The 6,000-nt window shown below is 44.8% G+C and overlaps 1 protein-coding gene across 1 annotated transcript in view; it reads right to left on the bottom strand.

Annotated features, from left to right (window-relative positions):
- LOC132824186 (leucine-rich repeat-containing protein 10B) overlaps positions 1-4,431 on the bottom strand; it is a 29,885-nt gene extending 25,454 nt beyond the window's left edge. The window contains exon 1 of the mRNA XM_060838473.1: positions 4,204-4,431. The gene's annotated coding sequence lies outside the window, so the exon portion shown is untranslated. The remainder of the gene's footprint in view (positions 1-4,203) is intronic.
- Positions 4,432-6,000: the final 1,569 nt, after the last annotated feature.

The raw sequence follows: 6,000 nt of genomic DNA on the forward strand, positions 1-6,000 counted from the left end.
ATATGAAGTGAAGTGTACAGCAGGCAAACGTTTTCTAAATGAACTCCATAGTGCACAAATGTGTGTACTAGATGTAAGAACAAATATGTTGAAGTGGAATACATGAATGTTGTAGAAAGAATTTTTTTAACCAAAATAAACATAAAAGTTAGAAACAAACTTGTTAAGGATACCTTTATGATTTTTAATGCAGTTTGTAAGTATTGGTATCGTATGACTTGAAAGAAGAATCCTGCATGCTCTTCTCTAGCATCTATGCATAGCTCAGAAATGCATTTCAGAAACAATTATGTTAAAACACAATAATTGTTTTCACATAAGGGCAACTGCAGCAGCCATTTTACAGATAGCAACTGCCCAAAAATAGTTATTCTGCTTTTTTGCTCTATCTTATTTGAGGAAAATGTCGGCTAAGAGGGCACCTTATTCCCCTTCAAATTATGCCATGGGATTTGAAATTTAATGTTTCATCAGAAGTTGGTGCAAGCAAATGGACATTATTGATTGTGTGATTGATAGAAATGCACACCATATCTGTTTTCGATATCAGTGGCTATCCTTTGACACTCTATTTATAAACTTTACATGTCAGGTCTGCATGACATTGCACATTTGCATCCTGGGCTGCGATGTCTTTCTTACCTACTTGGACCCAGTATTAAACTTGTAGAGAGAGATTTTGTGCAGTTGATTTGAGGGTCAAAAACATTCTTCCACAATTTACAGTACTGTCAGAATAAGCTTTCACTTTCTGGGTCTGTGATGAACTTGATGCCATTTTCCACACGTGAAATTGCTTATAGTGCTCAGAGAAGAAGCGAAGGGAAAGTGGATACCTTCATCATTTTAGGTGGAGTAATCATCACCACTAAGGATCCCAGCCTGGGATTAAAGGTAGGATGTATGGGGGGGGGGGGGGGGGAGACGAGGGGGGATGGAGTATGTGTGTGTGTGTGATATGGATGGGCAGTGGCATTGTCTCAAGCTCATGGTTAACTACTGTGATCGTTGGAAATCCAAAATACCAACAGAAGTTCCTGATAAAATACTGAGTAGGTCTTTTGCCACCAGTGGAGAGTGACAGAGTTAACAGACTGAGTAGATCATTGACCTGAAATATAATCCTGAATTTTAGGTCATGGGAATAAAATAACTGGGGCACTAATAGCTGACAATGAGATCACCTCAGTAATGTTATCACAGGTGGTCTTCCAATTGGCTCTCTATAGACCCACTGTCCAGTGGAAAAGGCCAATGGGTTGCCTAAGCTTCCAACCAAATAGATTAGATTAGATTAGATTAGATTAGACTTACAGTGTGGAAACAGGCCCTTCGGCCCAACAAGTCCACACCGACCCACCGAAGCGAAACCCACCCATAACCCTACCTAACACTACGGGCAATTTAGCTTGGCCAATTCACCTGACCCGCACGTCTTTGGACTGTGGGAGGAAACCGGAGCACCCGGAGGAAACCCACGCAGACACGGGGAGAACGTGCAAACTCCACACAGTCAGTCGCCTGAGTTGGGAATTGAACCCGGGTTTCAGGTGCTGTGAGGCAGCAGTGCTAACCACTGTGCCACCGTGCCGCCCTCTCCTTTCTGTCAGTCATAACACCTCCCCACTTACATCAATCTCTGATGCTATGCTGCATGTCAGATTCCCATGGCATTATTTGAAAATGAATGAGATGTTTTCTAAGCCAACATGTTCCCCCAAGTAATATTACAAAAAAAATGCAAAATAACCACTTGTTGGCCAGCAGCTTCCCAGAGCAAAAAAAAACAGGAAGTAATATTTGGAAATAAACATACTGGGCAAACAGGACCTCCATTTTGAAGCATACGTGGTGAATCGTATCAGTATTTGTCATTTGCAAGTTTTACTGGTTTTTCTTTCTGCATTGCAAATCTCAGCATTGCTCTGGAAAATACATGAAGCAAAATTAGAATTTCAAGTCTGAGCAAGACTCATATGGGAAACCCCTCCATGGAGATCATTGGGACCACTGGGACTACTACCCTGCCCACAACCCTCACCTGGCTGCTCAAAGCCAGACAATTCACCCCCACCCTTCTCCAGAAAAGAATGTCAATTCTATTTCACCAGCGGTCTGCCTTAGCACAAGCACAACAACACCATCAAATAGCCTCAAATAAGGCCTTTAGCTGTGGTCATCACCTGACAGACTCCTTAGAATGAGAAACCAGGCAGGGAAATGTCCCAAAAGCGTGACTACCTGACTGTACGTGATATCCCCAGCTCCCAGTTCACTTACAAGGGGCCATTACCTCTGCTTTTCTCTCCACAGAATCTGCATGAGCTGCTAATGTTTCCAGTATATTTTGGATTTGCTTGATGACATGATCCAATCTAATTCTTCAATTCTTCAAAGGAGTGTTGCATTGTCGGAAGTGCAGTGTTTCAAAATGTTTGCCCACTTGGATAAATATAAAGAATCCTACGACTCGACTCAAATGGTAAGAGAATTCTCCGGAGCGGTTTGGTCAGTATTTATCACTGAACTGAGCTCATTGTTTGTGGGACGGTGACTACACTTCAGAAATACTCATGGGTTTTCACACATTTTGGGATGTGTGAGGTGATACAAATGTTATTCATTTACAAGTTATTAAAGTGAAATAATAGAATGTAAAAGAGCCTAAACGTTTTATTTTAAATAAAAACTCAGCTAAATTTGTTCTTCCCAATCGTCCCAATTCATCAATAACTTCCTCTGCCGGTGCAAGGAAAAATATTTAGCTGGCTCAGTGTTATTCTCACAGGGAACATCTTGCAGGAAATAAACGAGTTCGCCACAAGCTTAATTTAATTATATGACCCATTTTTTTGACGGATAATCACATGTTTGGATCCATGCATGACTCTTTCTGAATACATATGCGCATTTCTCCGTGTCTCCGCTCCCATTTGCCAGTGGTATGTTTGCAAAGACTTCGCCCAGCGGCCCGGCAATGTGTTGAGGAAGCCAGCTCTACAAACAAGATTTTCAGCTGCTTGACAGTTTAGATGTTTTTTTTTGCCAAGGCAATGTCGCCTCAGCTTCCCATGTGCATGTTTATTTCCACGTGGCCTTGTTCTCGATCAAGCTGCTGAGCAACCACCCCCCCCCCCCCCCCCAACCAAAAGAAAAGAGGCCCGGTGAAAGCTAACCACAGCTGGCAGGGTCCCACAGTGATGTGGGATCGCCTCCTGGGTCCGCAACAAAAGTTAATGTTCAGCGCAACATGAGTCTGTGTGCGCACCACTCGCTCTCAACGTGGATGGGGCGCACTGTAAAAAGGGGTCCATAATTTCAAAAAGAAAGCTTGTCAATTTGCATTACACGGTAAGGCAGGCTACTGCGATCTTACTGCACTGAAGTCCTTCAGTCTCAGAGAGACACGCCTGAGAATGGTGTGGGGTGTTTGTGTGGGGGGGTGGGGGTGTTGGGGGAAACGACCCCCCCCCCTGTTGAATCAGCAACCTCTCCCGTCCTTTTGTCTGCCCGTCCACAAAATCAGAAAGTCAGGCAAAAGGCATTAAGTATTGCACTGTATTTGCAGACAAGAAACAGACCAATCGGGCCATCAACAGGTCTCTGTGCTCTCCAGAATTTAACCATGACTGAATATCTGGGGTTATAGTGACAGACAGTGGCGCCTTGCGGATCGAACCCAGAAATGGATTCGGGGCGGCATCTGTGGCCAATAGGGAGTTAATCCGTGCACCATTTTTCAGCCAGCGGTGCCAGATAATTCATGAAATCACATCAGTGGTGACTGAAGCCCCAGTGGGAGAACCAGGAAGAACTCAGTGTCCTGCAGTGAGGCCGATTCCGGGTGGAGGTTGGAAGAGGATTTGTCCCGGCGCTCCGCTCCCTGGGTTGACGGTGGTGCCGTGAAGATGTGAAATCTCCCCCCCCCCCCCCCCCCACCCCACTTGGTGAAACTGTCAGGAACTACAACATTACCGGGCACCAGCAGCAGCAGCAGCGAGAGAGAGGGGGGAAAAAACACAGCCTGAGCTGACCAAAGGGAGCAGGGGCTGTCAGTAACCAAGGGGCTTGCAAAGGTGTGGAACAAACTCATCCGGAAAGTTGGCGAAGGCAGTTTCGGGGAATTTGCAGGAGCCAAGTGCGTTCGTGTCTATAGAAAGGCATTGTCCCCCTGGCTAACCCTGCCAGCACCGAGTTTCCTACCTTGTCTGCTGTGCGATGGAGACTGTCCAGAACAGGAGCAACATCCAGGGGTGAAGGGAGGTGACATGTTAACCAGGCTCAGACTCCCTTTGTCCAGCCACAGAATCCGTCTGATCCGCTCACGTCACTTTACTGAATCCTTGACTGTACCCAACACACACAAGATACACGCTCGTCCCCGCCTCCCTGCTCCTCTCTGCGCGTCCTCGCCATCACCATGGAGATAGCGAAAGAGACAGCATCCGGAAAGAAAAGGGCGCTTGAGTATGGAATTGCCCCCTCCCGTCCCCCTGTTTCTCTCTCTCTCTCCGCCCCTCTCTCGGTCTGCCCACCAATGCCCTGGGTAGGCTGCTGTCTGACTCGTTCGCAGCCCCTGGTCTGCCCTGCTCCCCCCCGGGGTGAATGGAAACTGCATTCGACCAATCCCTTTCTCATTGCCAGCGCCGGGAAAACGGGAGATGCTCTGTTGCTAGGAAGCGCTACGCCAAACCCGGGCCGCCGTGGCAACCTGGCTTCATTCCAATGATCTTAAGCCATTCATTTTTTTTTAAATCGCTTCTTTGCTGGGAGTGAGCTTTTCCTTACGAAAAGTGGGCCGGCCAACATAATGCCAATGGCTACGTCCAATCAATGTGTTGTGTGTTTTTCTTAAAGTCGAGCCGCCCCATGATTGATGGGTTTCTGAATGATGGTATAATTGTGTACATCATTAGAAATGTTTCTCACCCTGCATTTGAGAAGACTAAGAGATTAAGTGAGATTTGCAGTAAATGCAGCTTGATTAGCTTAACTATCCATGTTTAAAATCCTTAATCAATACGAAACTGGTATTTCATTACAGTATTGATGGGAATGTTGGAATACTGTCCTTCAGATAACCTCCAAATCCTATACCTGTTTGGGTAGTTCAGATGGATATTATAGATGTTGAGATACTATTCAAAGAATAGAGTAACTCCCAGTTATTCCGACCAACATTCATCTCTCAACCCACACTGCCAAAAGCCGCTTAACTCATTTTATGTGTGAGCATTTTCCTAGGAGGCATCTACACTTCTGAGGACTTTAACTACTTTAACAGTGATCTTGGCTCAAGAATAAGGTCAGAAATGGGGATATTTGCTGATGATTGCACCATGTTCATAGATTTATTGAACTTTCCGGTATGGGGAGTGCGGCATTCAATCCATTGTGTCTGTACCTGCTCCCAAAAGAGCTATCCGGATAATCCCATCCTTCAGCCCTATCTCTGTAGCCCTGATAATTCTCACTTTCAAATATGTATCCAGGTCTGTTTTGAAACCACCTGTGGGAACCCCCTCCACCTTTCTCCCAGGCAGTGCATTACTCAGAAATGTGTTAGCTTTTGGGAAGAAGTTTCTCCTTATCTCACTCCGAACTCTTCCTCACAATCTTGAAATTGTGACCTCAATAACTGACATACCAATTCATGGAAACACAATCACCTTTTTTAATGTCAAAATTGTTCATAATTTTGAATACCTCAATAAGGTCACCTCTTAATCTTCTCTGCTCCAAGGAGAATAAGCCTAGTTTTTCTAATCTTTTCATATGTCTAAAATTCCACATGCTCGGTATCATTCCAGTAAATCTCATTCGCATTCTCACCAGGGCTGTAATACCATTCCTTAAATAAGGTGTCCAGAACTGAACACATTACTCCAAATCTATTCTGATCAATGGTTTGTAGAGGTGGAGCATTACTTCTTTGCTTTTATAATCAATGCCTTTATTTATAAACTCAAGGACATTATAAGCTTTCTTAAAAACTGTTTC

Source organism: Hemiscyllium ocellatum, chromosome 18 (assembly GCF_020745735.1).
Source record: "Hemiscyllium ocellatum isolate sHemOce1 chromosome 18, sHemOce1.pat.X.cur, whole genome shotgun sequence".
Taxonomy (NCBI): domain Eukaryota; kingdom Metazoa; phylum Chordata; class Chondrichthyes; order Orectolobiformes; family Hemiscylliidae; genus Hemiscyllium; species Hemiscyllium ocellatum.